The 18,909-nt window shown below is 35.5% G+C and overlaps 3 pseudogenes; all 3 read left to right on the forward strand.

Moving 5' to 3' along the window:
• The first annotated feature begins 6,118 nt into the window (after window positions 1-6,118).
• On the forward strand, window positions 6,119-6,814 carry LOC125196478 (major allergen Pru ar 1 pseudogene; annotated as a pseudogene).
• A 1,780-nt stretch (window positions 6,815-8,594) lies between these two features.
• Window positions 8,595-9,260, forward strand: LOC125196436 (major allergen Pru ar 1 pseudogene; annotated as a pseudogene).
• A 3,528-nt stretch (window positions 9,261-12,788) lies between these two features.
• Window positions 12,789-13,440, forward strand: LOC125193453 (major allergen Pru ar 1 pseudogene; annotated as a pseudogene).
• Window positions 13,441-18,909: the final 5,469 nt, after the last annotated feature.

An 18,909-nucleotide genomic window follows, 5' to 3' on the forward strand; every position in this document is an offset into this window, starting at 1 on the left:
ATTATTATTATTATTATTATTACAACTATTATTATTATTATTAATATTATTATTAAATAGAACATTTTAAAAATAATTTAAAATTATAAATCATATTTTTAATTTCAGTATAATAAATATTTATAATTAAATTTATCGTAATTATAACTGTATTATTATAATATTATTATCATAATAGTAATTAATAATTTATTAAATAATTAAAATATAATTATAATATAAATGATATAATAATAAAAATAAAAATAAATAATTATCATCATTGTCTTATAAATTAATAATTAATCAATAAAATCATAGTAAAATTTAAATTATAAAATTTATTTAATTATAATAATAATAATAATAATAATAATAATATTTATTATGATAATCATTTATAATTATAATACTCCATGTAACTATAAAGACAATTATATTATTATATATTATGATGGATGATCCATATTTAAACTATCATCATAATAATAAATATAATAATATAATTATTATCATTTGTAATTATAAAAAAAATAATAAGTACCCTATTTTTAGTTTGGTGTTTAAATCAAATATAAAATTTTAAATCTTAATATTTTCCAAACACTGGAAAGTAAAGTTATTAGGAATCATATTCCCGGGATTCATTTTCTCGGGAATCATTTTCCTTTCCAACTTTACTTTCCCCCCAACCAAACATGGTAGGAGATTTGTAGGGATTGGCATGAGTTTTATACAATAAAAAATAATATAGTTTGAAGGAAATAATATAGTTTGAAGGAAATATTTAATAAGGCAAAACAATGGAGTATATGAAAAAAATTTAATAAATTTATAGTGATTAGAACCGTGATTAACGTGATTTTTGTACATTTATAACAAATTTAGTATAGAAGATTTGTCTATATAACCGTAATTTTCTTCAAAATATGAGCATTAGTTTATAGGAAATAATATATTTTTAAGGAAATATTTAATAAGGAAAAACAATGGAGTATAAAAAAGATTTAGGAGATTTGTAGTGATTTTTATTAGAACCGTGATTAACGTGATTTTTATACATTTATACTAAAATATACAATAGAAGAATATATTTGTCTATAAAGCCGTAATTTTCATCGAAATAAGAGCATTAGTTTGTAGGAAATATATATATTTTTTTGGCAAATACGAAGAATATCCATCGGCCGATACTCCTATGAAAAAGATTTAGGAGACTTATTAAGATTGTAGCGTAAATTTCACAATTTTATTTCTTTATTCGTCATTTATATTTAAGAGTGAACTGCATGAAATACCCCTAACATTTGCGGTTGTTGCAGCAGTGACCCCTAAAAAAAATACCATCATACGGGTCTAACATTTCATACAATCACAAATCAAGTAAATTTAGTCATTTTTCGGACCAAAATGCCCAAATGGCTTGAAGGGCAAATTAGTCTCATAACCCTCCAAACCTGCACCCACCTGCCCCCTACTCTGCAGCAACCTACACTACATGAAGTGAGTTGTCAAATCTGCAGATTTTGTTTCCACTTTCGAATGATTAGTAGCCGAGAATATATTTTCTGCTCTCTCTCTTTTGATTCCACTTAATCTCACTTGTTCTTCCCTTCCATTTCGTTTTCTTCTTCTTTCGTCGTCTTCTCAGCCACAACGCATCCCCATCCATCCCTACCCTAACTGTAGTAAGTGTGATGTGCTTCTTTTGAGTTTTTGTATTATGAAATGTATGAGATTTCCCCTTTATGCGTCTCAACTGGCAACGCGAATTAGGGGTTTAGGTTTAATCAATTTATGGTTTTAGGGTTACAGTGTTATGAAAATTTTTGGGGATTTCATTTGAGAGATAAATAGGAATTTTTTATTGTTTTTTTTAGCATATAATTTATATAAATTTTGCAAATCTGTTTTGAATTTTGGCAAGTTGGGCAAGCCGATTTATTATGAATCTAGGGTTACTGCCGTATGCAAATTTTTGGGGATTTCTATGAATTTTGCACTTGCGGTTCTAAATTATATTCATGCCTAATTTAAAGGTTGTATTTTTGAATTCAATTAAGGTCAGGTTCATGCCAGATATTATTATACCTCTGGCACGCATGCATGGACGTCTCCTTGTATCACAACTTCAACTGATACATCATTGTCTTCAACATCAACCACAACAGAGTCGGGTTGGGCTCCTTTTTCACTACTACATGAATCAAAAGCGTCCATCAAATTCTTAGCAGCCTCCTCTACCATCAATTTCTTAGCGGCAGCAGTCGCATCATCCTTTTTCCATTGCCGATGGGCTTCTTTTAAACTCTCGGTAAGATATTGTTCGAACTCAATATCCCGTGGGTACCACTCAATCATCAATGGCTTCCCCTTTCCCTCATCATGCTGCTCCCTATTCCTTTTCCGTTTAGGAGGCCTTGGCACAACTAGATCAGGTTCCTCTATCTCTTCAATGATCACTCCGGATTTTTGGCAAGCTTTACGATATTTGAGATACTCCTCCGCTTCTTCCTTCCGCTGCTTCAGTATGGCGGCCGCCCGCGTAGTCTCCACGACGTAAATGTGAACTAGCTTTCTGCTAGTAGCCGCCACTTGGAGAAAACCAGTTAGATGTGGTTCCTCAATAAGGGGCATCAACGGGCCTCCTATGTCAATGCTCATACACTCATCACTGTACTTTGGATGGCAGTAATAAAATTCACAAACAGTCTTCATATCATACTTCAACTTGAGCACCATAATTGAGAGATCCAAGAAGTCAGAGCGGGTTATGTTGCAAAAGTCCAAGAATGTCAAGAAACCCCCACAACTCTTCTTCTGTTTATTGATTTCGCAGATTGCACCCCGGTGGTGTAAAGCAACCGAGAACCTCTCGGGATAGTCCTCTGTAAGGGTTTAAGGAGTTAACAACCAAAAAATTCAAAATTAAAGCATGAACCTCTGTTAGGGTTTAGGGTTACGGAGTTCAAATAAAAAAATATATTTCAAAATTAAACCAATTTCACCAAATGCCACGATATCAAAACAAATTCCCAAAATTTTCTTTTTCGGAACCCTAAATCACAGCTTAAATCCAGTGAACGAGTTGTGAAATTTTAGAAGAAAACTTACTGTATTCTGTTTCTGGGACAAAGAAATCCAACTTAGGATCTCGGATGTCCCATGTCTATGGGTCTACGTCGACTATCATAGGTTTCGGTAGCGGTGCACTGCTAGATTGTGTTTTTCGCTGTGAGCGACTCTGGGAGGACAACGCTCCAGAGGTACCACCTCGCTTCCGAGAGGACGACGCTCCAGAGGAACCACCTCGGTTCCGTTTCGGCGGCATGATGAAATCGGCTAGATGAAAACGACGACTCAAATGGAACGAAAATGGGTTGAAAGAAATGGAGAAAATGGAGTGAAATGGAGTAGAGAGAGAAGAGAGCGCAAAATAAATTGGAAATGTGATTTGGAGGGAAGATTAATTTTACAAATATTTCAATGCAAGTCTTGGTACATGTGGCGTGTAGGAGGCGAACCGATGATCACACTCTTGCATTTTTTAGGGAGAGAGAGGATGGAAAATATGACATTGTGTGTCATATCATGCCTAGTGTGTCAGCAGCAACAGTGCATGTTGCAGTGCATGCAGAGACGGCGTCAAAGCAATATGCGTAAGTGACGAGAATGCCCTTTAAGGGCCTGAGGGCGTTTTGGTTCGAAAAAACTTGATTTGTGATTGTATGAAATGTTAGACCCGTATGATGGTATTTTTTTTGTTAGGAGTCACTGGTGTAACAACCGCAAATGTTAGGGGTATTTCATCCAGTTCACTCTATATTTAAATAAGGTAATACTATAAAATAAATACTATCACCAAATCAATCTAATATTATATGAAAATAAATATCATCAAATCAAATCCTGATATTTTATTTTATATTATCTTATTGAATAATATATTTATATTATCTTAGTATAGAATATTTGTCCATATTATCTTATTACGATTATAGCGTATATTTCACAATTTTATTTCTTTATTCTTCATTTATATATGCAATAAGGTATAAAATAAATACTATCATCAAATCAAATCTAATATTATATGAAAATACATAATGTATATCCCAAACTTTTAGAAGACTAGAATTTGAATTAGTGGTTTTATACCTGCTTTAATTAATTAGATTAGTATTGGTTTAAAACTTTCTATTTTCAGAATTAGCCTAAATTTTTTAATTATTTTTTTCCAGTAACAATTTAATGTTAGTATTATTAATCCGGTTGTTATATCTATTAGTATTACAATAAGTAGTTTAGTTGACTATGAATTTGTTCGAAATGTTTGATTGGCCCATAGTCGAGTTTGAGCCCACTAGGGATGAGTCGAGTTTGAGCCCACTAGGTTTATAGAATCAACCAATCAATCAATCAATATAAATAGCCATGAAAAGATTGGAATTCGTAATTGTAATATGAGCCCAAATGTATAAAAGAGTCGGCCTAAATACTTTTACTGAAGAAATTGAATATAAGCTGTTTTTAATATATACATTTAATTAAAATTCTAAACTTTCTATAATTGATTTTATATAATTTAATTCAATTTTTGATTAATTATCACAAACAATATTAGTGTATTATACTACTTTCACGTTCCGTAGTGGTAAAATCATTTTGCTATTTTTGTACGTTCAATATTAGTGAAGTCATTTCCTTTTTATTTAGCAAAAGTCAACACATTTATCTTCTCTTACTTTCCTCTCTCTTCATCTCTCTACCTTTTTCATTTCTTACTTTATTCTTTTAACTCATTTAACACAATTTTTCTAAAATCGTCTATGAAAAAGAAACGTTTCCACTACTGTTAAAGGGAGGGAGTATTATTTATGATTATTGTTGCGTTAGTGTGCAAACTAATTTATAGTAATAACTAATAACTTTCAATTCTGTGTAATAATATTATCAACATAAAGATATAATTATATCAATACAACATGTAAATTTAAATATCAACACAAAGACATAATTTTATCAACACAAGAATATTGAAAAATTTATGTCTTTGTGTTGATATTTTTAACATATAAAATTGATATTAGTTATTACTCCCTCAGTCCCACAAAAGATGTCACACTCATGGGATGACACGAGATTCTAGGAGGTTTTGTTTTGTGTGTTAGATGGAGAGAGAAAATATAATTTTTATATTAATGTGAGAGAACTTTTTCCAAAAACGAAAATGTGACATCTTTTGTGAGACGAAGGGAGTAGTTATTATTGTAAATAAATTAGTATTTGATCACACACCTATATTTATTTATATTATTTTTATGATATAAATGTTGTTTAATTTTTAAAAAATTTATAGTCATACGGGTGTTACGCTAATTTATTCTAAAATATCATACTCCCTCCGTATATGAAAAGTATTGACTGTTTTTTTTAGTCCGTCCCAAAAAAGTATGAACATTCTAATTTTGGAAACTTCTTTTTTTCTAATAAGGTGTGATCCATTTTCACTAATAATATTTTAAAAACTTTTTCTTTCTATCTCTTTCTTACTTTTTAATTTTGCATTAAAATTCGTGTTAAACCAAATGTTCATATTTTTTAGGTAGAGATGAATTTTTTTTTTAAGATGCTGGTTGGTACGCACTAGGAGTCTACATAGGGCATATAATAACTTTTATTTAAATTTGAAAATGGGAAGAGTGACCAAAAACTTAAAATATGGAGTACTTTATATAATTTGAAAGGTAAGGGCGGGCGGAAAACAATGACAATTTGATAATAATGAAATAATTAGTTGTTGAGCCTTTAAATCGAAATATGAAAAGGTTGGCTGAACTACTTAAATTTAAATTACTAATTGCATTTCTAGATGAGGTTGACTATAATCGTGCGTATGTTAAGTCATGAACGAAGATGAAACTCTACTGCAACTTGCGAAGACTAGTCAACATTAATGGAACGCCATGCACACTGGTTTCACACTCTCCACCAAAAAGAAAGAGTAAACTTTGTTAACTGTTGATTCGACAACTTTGGCTACGTACACACACAAGCCCACCCAATTAAGAAAGATAACCTTTGATTCTGTGCTATAAATAGGGACCTAATATTCTCTCATTTTCCCATCTCACTAAGCCACATTTACAACCATTACATAAATCTTCTCTTCCTACTTTTACTTCACTTTTCTCATTTTACTTCAACTAATCATGGGTGCTATCACTTACGACATTGAGATCCCTTCCTCCATCTCGGCCGCAAAGATTTTTAAGGCCGTGGTGCTCGATGTTGACACCCTCGTCCCCAAGATCATGCCTCAGGCAATCAAGAACGTAGAGATCTTGGAAGGGGACGGTGGCGTTGGGACCATCAAGCTTATCCATTTTGGCGAAGGGAGTCAATACAAGAGCGTCAAGCACCGTGTGGATGCGATCGACAAGGAGAACTTGACCCACAGTTACAGCATAATCGAGGGCGATGTTCTTGGAGGAGTTATTGAATCCGTTACTTATCATGTGAAGATCGTCCCAACTGAAGATGGAGGAAGCATTTGCAAAAACAGAAGCATCTACAACACAAAGGGTGATGCTGAGATTAGTGAGGAGAAGATCAAGGAAGGAAAAGGGAAGGCCATGGCTATGTTCAAGGCCATTGAGGCTTACCTCCTTGCCAACCCTGATGCCTAAAACCTCCAATTATACACACCCATGAGCCATGCATGCTTGAAAACTATTGTTTTGTGTGATTTTGTTTCTTGTTTCTTCGACTTTGCATTTCCAATAACATGTATTTTCGATGTTTTCTTCTAATCAAAGGGTTCTTTGTTTTTCTATATCAAAACTAAGTCAACGAGATTAATGTTATCTCCTCTTAATGAGCATTCATTGGAACGTTGCATGCACCTTAGGGCCGGTTATATAATTGTGAAATAAAATGTTAATGGATCAGCAAATATATCTCATTAATTTATTTAAGGATAATAGCTATTTAAATTCATGAAGTTCGGTCAAAATCCATAGTTCATCCTATGAATTTTAAAATTAGTACTTCATCCGTTCCTGAAAATTTGTCACTTATTTCTATTTTCGTCCGTCTCTAAAAATTTGTCACCTTTCAGTTTTCAATTTTTGACATTGGGGTCCATATTCTACTAATTCATTTCCACTCACATTTTACTCTAGAACTAATACTCCCTCCGTCCGTCATTAGGAGTCCCGATTGATCATTTAATACATCCGGTGTCCCAATTCACTTTTACCATAAATGGTAGGTTGACCTCACTTTCCACCAATGCATTCTCCTCACATTTTATTATATAATTAATATATAAAAATGGGTCTCACATTCCACTATCTTTTTTCCACTCACTTTTCTTTGTATTTCATAAAACTCGTGTAGAACTCAAATGAGACTCCTAATAACGGATGTAGGAAGTATATAAAAATAGGACCCAAAAACCACTAACTTTTTTAACTCACTTTTTATTACATTTCTTAAAACTCATGCCGGGTCAAATGGTGACTTAGAGACGGAGGGAGTATATTAAATCATAAAGTTTCTTTTATGATTTAAATTGTCCCTTTTATATACAAAAGGTATGATATTTAAAATGGCATTTTCCATTAAAATAGAAAGAGAAAAAAGAAATTAAAAGAAAATAAACGAAAAAATTATCATTTAATGTAACTCATAATTTTAAATATAATTTAAAGATATAATTTTGTATATAGATAGGGAAATTGAGAAAAAATTGACACTGTAGTTCACAATATTTCAAGTTTAAACTTTACGAGACGAACCAGAATTTGACCAAATTTTATAATTTAAATAGCTATCCCCGAGTCCAAAAAATAGTCTCATTTTGGAATGTAAAAAAAAATAGTCTCATTTCTATAAATGAAAACTATTTCTCTCATACTTTACTCACTTTTTCTCCTATCTCTCATACTTCACATATTTTTTCTCCACATATCTCTTACTTTATCTACTTTTTCTCATTTTCTCTTATTTTACCAAATTTCTCATTAAAACTCGTGTCATCCACAAATGAAACTATTTTTTTTTTTACGGATGGAGTACTATTAATAAACGTCTCATAAATTAATGACTTATTTGCTAACTGATAAAATTTTATTCATGGTATCTTGTGCAGTGCCGATTGAATGAACTATTAAAACAAAGTAATAGGAGTATGACATTCTAGATGAGTTGCATATGAAGGAATGAATTCGTAATGTCATGAAGCCATGCCCTTCCCATTTGAATGTATATAAAATGGTTAACGTTCTTAGCATACACAATGTAGCCAAGATGTATAATTAATTATAACTTAAGGAATCTGTACCAAACAATAATAAATTGTAACATCACAATTGTTCGCACCACAAAATTGAAATTAAAGAAACAAATATGAAATGCACTGGCAACTATGCGATGTCTCGTCAATATAGGAATGCCATGCGCACTAGTTTCACACTCTCGACCAAAAAAGAAAGAGTGGACTTTTTTATTCAACTACTTGGTTACACACACATGGCCACACAACTAAGAAACAGAACATTCGATTCTATGCTATAAATAGGGAGCTCATATTCTCTCATTTTCCCATCTCACTAAGCCACATTTACAACCATTACACATATCCTCCTACTTATAACTCCGTTTTCTCATTTTTACTTCAACTAATCATGGGTGCTATCACTTACGATATTGAGATCCCTTCCTCCATCTCGGCCGCAAAGATTTTTAAGGCCGTGGTGCTCGATGTTGACACCCTCGTCCCCAAGATCATGCCTCAGGCAATCAAGAGCGTCGAGATCTTGGAAGGGGACGGTGGCGTTGGGACCATCAAGCTTATCCATTTTGGCGAAGGGAGTCAGTACAAGAGTGTCAAGCACCGTGTGGATGCTATCGACAAGGAGAACTTGACCCACAGTTACAGCATAATCGAGGGCGATGTTCTTGGAGGAGTTATTGAATCCGTTACTTATCATGTCAAGATCGTCCCAACCGAAGATGGAGGGAGCATTTGTAAGAACAGAAGCATCTACAACACAAAGGGTGATGCTGAGATTAGTGAGGAGAAGATCAAGGAAGGAAAAGAGAAGGCCATGGCTATGTTCAAGGCCATTGAAGCTTACCTTCTTGCCAATCCTAATGCCTAAAAGCTTCAATTACACACACCCCTACATGCTTGAAATTTGAAAAACTATTGTTGTGTGATTTTGTTTCTTTGTTTCTTCAACTTTGTATTTTCCAATAACATGCATTTTGTGGTATTCTTCTCATCAAATTAAAGTGTTCTTTTTTTTTCTACCAAAACTATGTCGAGTTGCCAACCAACTAACGTTATGTCTGCAATTCTACTTATTGAACTGTTTCACAACATATGAGCAGTACAAAGAAGCAAAAAGATGATGAAAGGAAAAATTAATGTGGAATAGATTATTTAAGGTAATGTAAATTAAGGTATGCATAGCAAATAATAATCTCTATACATATCATCAACAAATCATGTGAGTAATATTATCAACAAAAAATTATGACAAACTACTTGAAATTTTGGCCACCAAGAATGGGTGTTGGCCTCAAACATTAGACTACGTAAAATATAGAATTTGTCGTAATGTCATTGGGTCTAAACGTCTGTCTGTAACTTTTTTCTAAAAAACACATTTCAAATGCATTATGAATAGGTTGATATTGCACTAAATTAGGGAAACAAAGTTTAAGGTACAATCGTATATTTCAACTGTTTCGTAAGATGGCTGATAGAGAGTAATTTGTGAGACAGTGAGAACATATAAGTAGTTATTGACTCTTAATAAAGAGGTAGCTGTAACAAAACCTTCTCTATGAACAATGGCTAATCCATGAACATTGGATTGTCGAGGTTTAGAGACTAATTAAGTGAACTAGAGGTCCAAATGGCATGGTATTAGCTACCTCAGAATCGATAATCCACCAACTATAGTACTATACCTAGTTTCACACACTCCTTAAGTATTGCTTGTATAAAATACATCATTAATAGCTTGAAATAAATTCGTGTAAACTATAAGGTAAGAATCATAAGTGCAAAATTTTCAAAGCCTAATTAAAGGTGTGGTTGGAATTTTCCCAACTTCAAGGGGGTATGATTGCAACTAGGGGTGGGAATACGGGTATCCGTGGATATTCGACCCGAAAAAACCGGGTACCCAAACCCGAAAATCATCTAAATGTCTATCCAAAACCTGACCCGATATATTTTCGGGTACTCCAATACCCGCTCGGGTATCCATATCCGACGTATCGGGTACCCAAATACCCGACTCTTTACATGTGTTTATAACTAATAAAAATAATTCAAATTATATATATTAATATAAATATAGAAATATTTAAATTGACTAATATCTTAAATGTTGCATTTATTTTGTAGTATAAAACTATTAAAAAAAATGGGTCACTTTTATTTTAAAGTATATGATTATATTTATGTGGATTGATTATGCAATATGTAAGTAAAATACAATACAAGTTACGTATTTAATTAAACGGTAGAAGCAACCAATAATATAATTCAAAAGTCAAAATAATTAACTAAAGTATAAAAACCATATGAGTTGGTTATGCCATATGTAAAAACTGAGTTTGGAGAAGTCGTGATCCAGAGTAAGAGAGATTGACTTATTTATATAAGTTTAGAGAAAGTTAACCTAGTAAGTTATAATTAGTAAATAAATTAGCCCAGCTCTTGAAGCGTAAAATGACTAAACCTAATTTAAAAAATGCTTTAAATAATAAATTGGATATTCGGGTAATATCCGATACTCATTCGGGTTATCCAATACCCGATTTATCTTAAATTTCAATACTCAATCCCATACTCAATCCCATAAAATTGGATATTGACTATCCAATACCCGGCGGATATCAGATCGGGTACGGGTAAACCCAATACCCGATATTCATATTCCCACCCCTAATTGCAACTTAGTAACTATTGAAGGACCTGATTGTAATTCTTGTAGAAGTGAAAGAACCTCTTGTAGTGATAACGTTAACACACGGAGTGGTTGTAATAAATTGGCTAAATGGCAAAAAAACCATGAAGTTTGGTCAGATTTGGGTCAATCCTACAACTTAAAAAAATTGCCAATTATATAATAACGTTGACATTATTTTTTTTAATTTTCTCGTAGTCAATGGTTTGGGGGAAATTATGTATGCTTTTGGCAAACGAAAAATATCACGTGAACAAAACATTTGGTTCTTTAAACGTCATTGAATACAATATGTACACATTATGTTGATAAATTTAGAAACGTAGAACGATGATTTTTTTTTTTGCTAAGGATAATTGAGAAAAATATCAAAGTTATAATATAATTGGCCAATTTTAAAAATTGCGGGATAAACCAGAATTTAACCGAACTTGACTTTTTTTTTTTGTTTTCTTTCCCTTGTAAATTCAATCGAATTAGTGATTTAAATTAAAGAACTAGAGATTGTTTGAGAAAAAGTAGATCAACAAGTATAAAAAGTTATTAAAAACTAAAAGTAAAATAACAGATAATATTTCGTACGGAGTAGAAACTAAATATCCTCTATGTCTCCGAAAAATAGTCTATCTATATTTTTGTCCGTCTGCTAACATTAGTTTACTTTCATTTTTAGTAGTAATCTTTTCTTTCTATCTCTATTTTACTGATAGGCGCTGAGTCCTATCGGCGATGGAGCACCTGTTTTGGAACGTGAAGAATTGGCAGAAAAAAAAGGAACGGCGGAAATATGAATTGCAAGGAGTAGGGTTTCGAGGAAAAGAATTTTATTTCTTATTTCTCGATGACTCGATCTATGGGAAATCTATAGTATTTATAGACTATAGAATTCCCCCTACTTGATTCGGACGTACAACTCGGGAAAGAATCAAGAAGAAAACCCGAGAAGATTGACTCAAATCTATTCTAAATATAAGTTTGGTAATTATGGAAATAAAAACAAAATAAAGATAATTCTTCAAGATATGCTTCCAGCTCTAATAAGTGACGAAATCTCCATACTTCGCGGGCCTGGGCGCCCAACGCTTTGGTCGATCATTCCTTCCCTGAGCTCTGTTTCTTTCTCTGCTTCTTCGTCCATCACTCTCCTCGTTGCTCAGTTCTTCTGCATGTTCTGCACTTGTGCTATCTTGTGTTATGGTCGGGTCTCTATCATTTACTTTATTTATTTTATATTAAAACTTGTATTGTTTTCATATTCTGTAATTATAAGATAACGGAAGAAGTATATATTAAAATTTGAAACAAAGTATGGAAAGGACGTGTCGAAAACATTGAAAATAATTTTTAAAAGTTGATATATGGGCCTAAAAACTATGATCATAACGAAAACAATCGGATGAAATGAATCGTTTAAAGAAACAATAAAGTTGATGAAATTCTAGATGAAGTTGACCAATAATCATTGTATGAAGAACTTGACACATATTGAAGTCATGCCGGCCCTTAACACATTTAGTAAGCTATATACGACTTTCACACATCAATATACAAACGGAGAAAGTTCCTATTGCACATATTGACAAGTTGTATAATTTTTAATGTAGGGAATCTGTATAAACAAAAAAATTTATAGTCGGTGGTGGTGGTTAATATTATTAAATCTAATAAAATACTATGGAAATCTATTGTTAGCATGTGAAGAGTAGACCTTTTTGTTCAACGAATTGGGCTGGATTCCCACACAATAAAAAAAATGAGAACCTTCGATTATATGCTATAAATATGCAACTCAGCTTCTCTCATTCTCCCATCTAATTAAGCCACATATCTTCCAACTTATAACCCCCTTTAATTTTCTCATTTTACTTCAACTAATCATGGGTGCCATCACTTACGATACCGAGATCCCTTCCTCCATCTCGGCCGCAAAGATTTTTAAGGCCGTGGTGCTTGATGTCGACACCCTCATCCCCAAGATCATGCCTCAGGCAATCAAGAACGTCGAGATCTTGGAAGGGGATGGTGGCGTTGGGACTATCAAGCTTATCCATTTTGGCGAAGGGAGTCAATACAAGAGCGTGAAGCACCGTGTGGATGCCATCGACAAGGAGAACTTGACCCACAGTTACAGCATAGTTGAGGGTGATGTTCTTGGAGAAGCTATTGAATCCATTACTTATCACGTGAAGATCGTCCCGACTGAAGATGGAGGAAGCATTTGTAAGAAAAGAAGCATCTACAACACAAAGGGTGATGCTGAGATTAGTGAGGAGAAGATCAAGGAAGGGAAAGAGTCTGCCAGTGCTATGTTCAAGGCCATTGAGGCTTACCTCCTTGCCAATCCAGAAGCCTAAACCCTTCATACAACCCTTGTTTTAAAACTATGTTCCTTTGTGTAATTTCTTGTTTTTTACTGAGTGTAAGTTCTCATATTAATAATCTGAATTATCATTGTATTCTTCTCTATCAATCAGCCCTTCTTTGTCATTTACTGTATACTACTACTATATTGGAGTATCAATTGCAGAAGCAATTTATTGGCTCATTTATTTGCTTCAAGAGCTTTGGCCTTTTATTTGGCCAAGACTATTTAAATTCCAATACATTTATGTGGTACTTGAATGACAAGCTTTCAAGTACCATCCTTTTTCCTAAACAGACATTTAGTTACACAACAGATTTACTAAGCATTCTTCTCTAAAGTTCTCCTTGCATGTTTGTTTGCTCAATTTCCGAAACTCCATCAAATTCGACAGTGCCTAGCAGCAGAGGTCGCATAAGGAAATCGTGAATAGTAACTTGGCATACACAATTAATGAATGAAAACAAAGACAACAAACAAATATGATATTGGTTATCTATCACATTTTACACTTGTTCTTTATACATAAATTGTTATGCAAATGTTCCTATCAATGATCCAAATCACCTAAGAAAAATAGTATCTTCTTTTTTGGGTCGTCTCATTATAATTAAGTAATTTTTCTTTTTAGTAAATTTTAACACACATAATCCCTCTTACTTCACTATAGTCTTTTCTTTACATTATTCTCTCTCTTAATTTACTCTCCCTCCACTGTAAATTAATACTTTAAATGAGACTCAGATTCCACTCATTTTCCTCATTTACTTTTCTTCACAAATCAAACAAATTCTTAAAACTTTTGTCGAGTCAAAATGACACTTTAAATGATGGACGGAGAGAATATGTTTTTTCATCCATCCCAGCCAAAGGCAGACCCACCATAGGGTATGGGTGGCCCTTGGAACCCCTACCCATTTTAGATCTTCCTATAAGGAGTGTCTATTCATACTTAATTGGTTTACTAGTTGTGAACCTAGATGTCATAGGATGTATGGTATTGAACATTTGTTGTGTTTCGTAGATTTTGTTGTTATTATGGATTTTCTCAAAGCAAGACAACTAAATAGGTTCATTTATCCATTAATTTATTTACGGTCTTTTTATTTTTTTCATAGTAATAAATTTTTGAAAGCTAAATTAATTTATTTGTTAGTGCTTATTCATTTGTCTGATTCTTAAAGTTAATTCATTAGCTGTTAAATAATTCATTTATATTTTTACACTAGTAATTTTATATAATTTCGTTTATTTTTTTATTTATATAAATATTGCTATTGTATCATGTTAATAAATTTAATTTTAAAGTTATGCTATATATTTAAAAACATATTCTTCAATTATTTTGACATTGACATTGTCATATTATGTATTTTAATTTATATTGCTAATTTTTAAATTACTTCTCTCTCAATATCCATCTCTCTCTTTGTACTGTCATGTTGTGATTGTTTCGCGTTATTGATATTAAAAATATGCAACAATTTTTAACATTAGCTTGGACCGCCAATATTATAATCCTGCGTCCGCCAGTGATCTCTGCTTATACGACCAATACGAGTGAGAGCAACACAAGCTTCTAGTTCTACTTTTTTTTAAACACCTTAGTGGTGGAGGGTTCGTGGGTCCCTCATCCCTTTATATCATCAACTACAATCTTACATTCTGCCCAAAAGTGGCTTACAAAACAAGGCTAGAGTAAGGAGGTGGCATGATCTAGATAGAAATTCTCGGCACCCCCATACTCTTGCCCGACCAAGTCAAGTTGGGTCTTCATTTTCCTCTGCTGACCGTCTGATATTTGGGATGTTGAGTCTATCCATACGGGCCATGGCCTTCACAAAAGGCGGGGCCGTTTCATGCTCGAACTCAAACCGTTGTTCTTGCCTTCCCCCTTGTTTAGCGAGATAATCCGCGATCCTATTACCCTCCCTATGAATATGCGTGATTTTGTATTGGAAATCCCTGAGCCTATTCCTGATCTTCGTCAACACATGTCGATGGTCCGCAGCCCCTCGTCTCCCTGTTTCGATCAGGCTGACCACTTCTTGTGCGTCAACCTCTATCCAATTATTTCCCCAAGACCTCTAACCAGCTCAAGTCCTCGAAGCACACCTTTAAGTTCAGCTTCAACACCGGATTTTGCAAAGAAGTGATCTACAAATCCCTTTAGAATCATTCCTTAATCATTTCGAATGACTCCTCCTCCACCCGCCATAAAGGTCACTCCTGCGAAGGCCCCATCGGTGTTAATCTTTACGCAGCCCGATTGCGGAAGTTGCCACCAAACCACTCGTGATTGAGGCGCCCTATTCACCTTTGGCTGCGGGAGGTTAAAGGTAACGTTAGGGGCCGATCCTTTCCATTGTGCCCCTTGTATCTTCCTTGCTAGGTTCGCCCATTGTAGATGATTTTGAACTCGTTCAATTACATTGCCGCTGCTGAAAATAGCACCTCTACGAATGATGTTATTTCTCTCGGTCCATATGAACCAGAGAATCAAACAAGGGATGAGGATATTGACATGCTCTTTTGTTGTTTGCATCGCATTTGATTTCCACCACCGGATTCTTAGCTCCATATTCGTCATATCCATCGGGAATTCTGGAGCATCCGGGAATCAATTAGCAAAGTACCTCCATTTTTTGTTGTTGTGGCTCCTTGAATAAACAGATGCTCTCTTGTCTCTTCACTTGAGTTCTTACAGCACCTGCATTTCGAGGCAAGGTGAATGTTTCTCCACTGTAATTTTGCATCCATCGGGACCCTATTAGCCAAGAGTCTCCAAATGAAGATTGACATAGACGGCGATAAGGCAGGGCTCCATATAAGCCGAAAGATCTCCATCTTTTCCTGTTGATGTCTAATAATCTCCCATGCCGACGAGGTAGAGAAGTCTCCATGTGCTGTAGAATTCCATCTCGCGGTGTCTTTACCCTCTCCATCAATCGGTACTTCTATAATTTTCTCCACCAGATCGTTCGGCGCTCCGAGGGGCACTAGTGTTGCTCTGATTTTTGTCTCATCCCATTTGTTGCAGTCCACAGTTCGCGGACATGTTTACGCGGCAGACTCACCTCCGGTTGTCCCATGCCTCTGATTGGCCGGTCATTCAACCAGATGTCATCCCAGAGTTATGCGGCCCCATCCCCGATAGACCACCTCATGTGCAGGTGTGTCGTTGCTCTGGCCCGGATCATGCGTCTCCAAGTGGGACTGCTTCTTTTCAGGGGTTTCACCTCTGAGGGGGGGCGGTATATGACAATACTTTTTAAACATAAACTCTGCCCATAGCGACTGTCTTTCCCTGAGTCTCCACCACAATTTCATGCTAAACGCCTTCGCCATGTCTCTTAATCGTCTGATGCCTAATCCTCCCTCATCAATGGGGTGGCAAATTTGCTCCCATGAAATTCAATGTGTACTTCTGATGTCATTATTTGAACCCCAGAAAAATCTCGCAATTATGCTCTCCATCTGTTTCATCACCTGAAAGACGTGGAGAGGAATGGCTCCCAACGTACTTTTGATGAGTGTTAGCCGCCCACCGAAGGAGAGGTATTTATGGGACCATGAATGAATTCTCTTCGAGATCTTGTCTCTTAAGAACATGAACATTGACGTCTTTTTGATGCCTCGGAAGATAGGAACTCCCAGATACTCAAACGAAAGGCTTCCTTGTTGAAATCCACTTGCTCTCGTTACTCTCCGTCCCCAACTTCTGTATTTGTCATCCAAGTAGAAGTTGCTCTTACCCATGTTGACTTTTTGTCCGGATGTAGACGCATAGTGGTCGATACATTGGCTGAGTTTGCGAAGGGATGTTCGGCTGGCCTTTGTGAACACAATGATATCATCCGCATATGCAAGATGCAAGATCCCTGGGGTGCGTCTAGCTGTACTAAATTCCACCTCCTTGTCTCCGATGATGGTCTCGTCCAACATTCTTGAGAAGTATTCCGCCGCAAGCACGAACAACGCTGGTGATAATGGATCCCCTTGACGTAGTCCTCTCGCAGATTTGAAGAAACCTCCCGGTGTTCCATTGATGAGAACGGAGAACCAATTTGAGTTGATGCTTCTCTCAATGAGTCCGATCCATTTTCTACTGAAGCCCATTCTTTCCACTATTTTGAGCAAGAAAGGCCATTGTACTCTGTCGTAAGCCTTCGCCATATCAAGCTTTATTGCAAAATTCGGAGATGGGAAGCCCTTGCCCAGGTCTTGTATCATCTCTTGCTCCAGAAGGACATTGTCGCTAAGGAGACGTCCCTGCACAAATCCGCTCTGATTTGGAGATGTTACTAATGGCATGATCGGGGCGAGTCTACTTGCCAGAATTTTGGAGATGATTTTGTTTGAGACGTTGCATAGACTAATCGGTCTGTATTCCGCCCAGGTAGTCGGCCTATCCTTCTTAGGCAGGAGGACGATCATTGTTGATGTGAAGCTACGGGGCATATAGGCACCACCGAAGTAATCTTCCACATCTGATGTGACATCCCCTCCAACAATGTCCCAGCAGGATTGGTAAAATAAGGCGTTAAACCCATCTGGTCCCGGAGCGCTGTTTGCCGAGATGTTAAAAACAACTTTCTTCACTTCCATGTGTGTTGGAGTACAACATAATAACTCCATGTCAACCTTAGGGGGTAGAGGTTTGATCAAGTCAAGATTAGGTTCCTCAAGGTCCCCCTCATCTCCAGTAAGTAAGGAGTGAAAGAAGTTTGCTGCCGAAGATCTAATACTCTCTTCCTTAGTAATGATCGCACTACCGTCTTTGATTTCATGGATTCTTACTTTGGTTCGCTTTTGGCGCACCCATCCTTGGAAATATTTCGTATTTCTTTCCCCCTCGGCAACCCATTTAATGGATGTTTTTTGTCTCCAGAAATCCTCTTCCATTTTTAGTGTGAGTAAGAGGTGTGTCGTTGCTTTATTGTTTAGACATCTGTTCTCCGGGGTGGGGTTGTCCTCATAGTTTTGTTGCGCCTCTGTCGCCTTCATCTCTGCAATTTCGATGTTGGAAAAAAGGTTTCCAAAGGTGTTTCTATTCCATTCCTTAAGCCGCTTCTTAACTCTTGCAAGTTTTAAGTGCAGTCTTCTCATACCCCTTAGCTCCGTTTCTTCTTCCCATACCCTCTTTACTTCTGTGACGAATGTAGGATGTCTCACCCACATATTCTGGAACCGAAAGGAGGATTTTGTGGTAGCTTTGTTGTCATTGCATCTGATTAACAGAGGACCATGATCAGATCCAATTCTAGGCAGGTTAGTGACCCTTGTGTTGGGGAAGATTGAGGCCCAACCCTCGCCCAGAAGCGCTCTGTCGAGTCTGAAATAATTCTCCTCTTGCCCAGGTGAATTGAGCTCCATCGCTCCCGGGATCCAAAAGTTGACAATCGCTGATTGCTTCAGCAAACTCGCTCATTTCTTTCCTCTTAATCCTGCTGCAGGGAGTGTTACCTCGGCGCTCTTCTTAAGAAACGAAGATGTTAAAGTCTCCCCCTATCATCCATGGGATGCCGTCCAAATTCCAGCAATATCCCTCATTGATCTCCACAGTTGTTGTCTCCC

This window comes from Salvia hispanica, chromosome 4 (genome assembly GCF_029641045.1).
Source record: "Salvia hispanica isolate PSC_SH4W2 chromosome 4, Shi_PSC_v1, whole genome shotgun sequence".
NCBI classification, from domain to species: Eukaryota; Viridiplantae; Streptophyta; class Magnoliopsida; order Lamiales; family Lamiaceae; genus Salvia; species Salvia hispanica.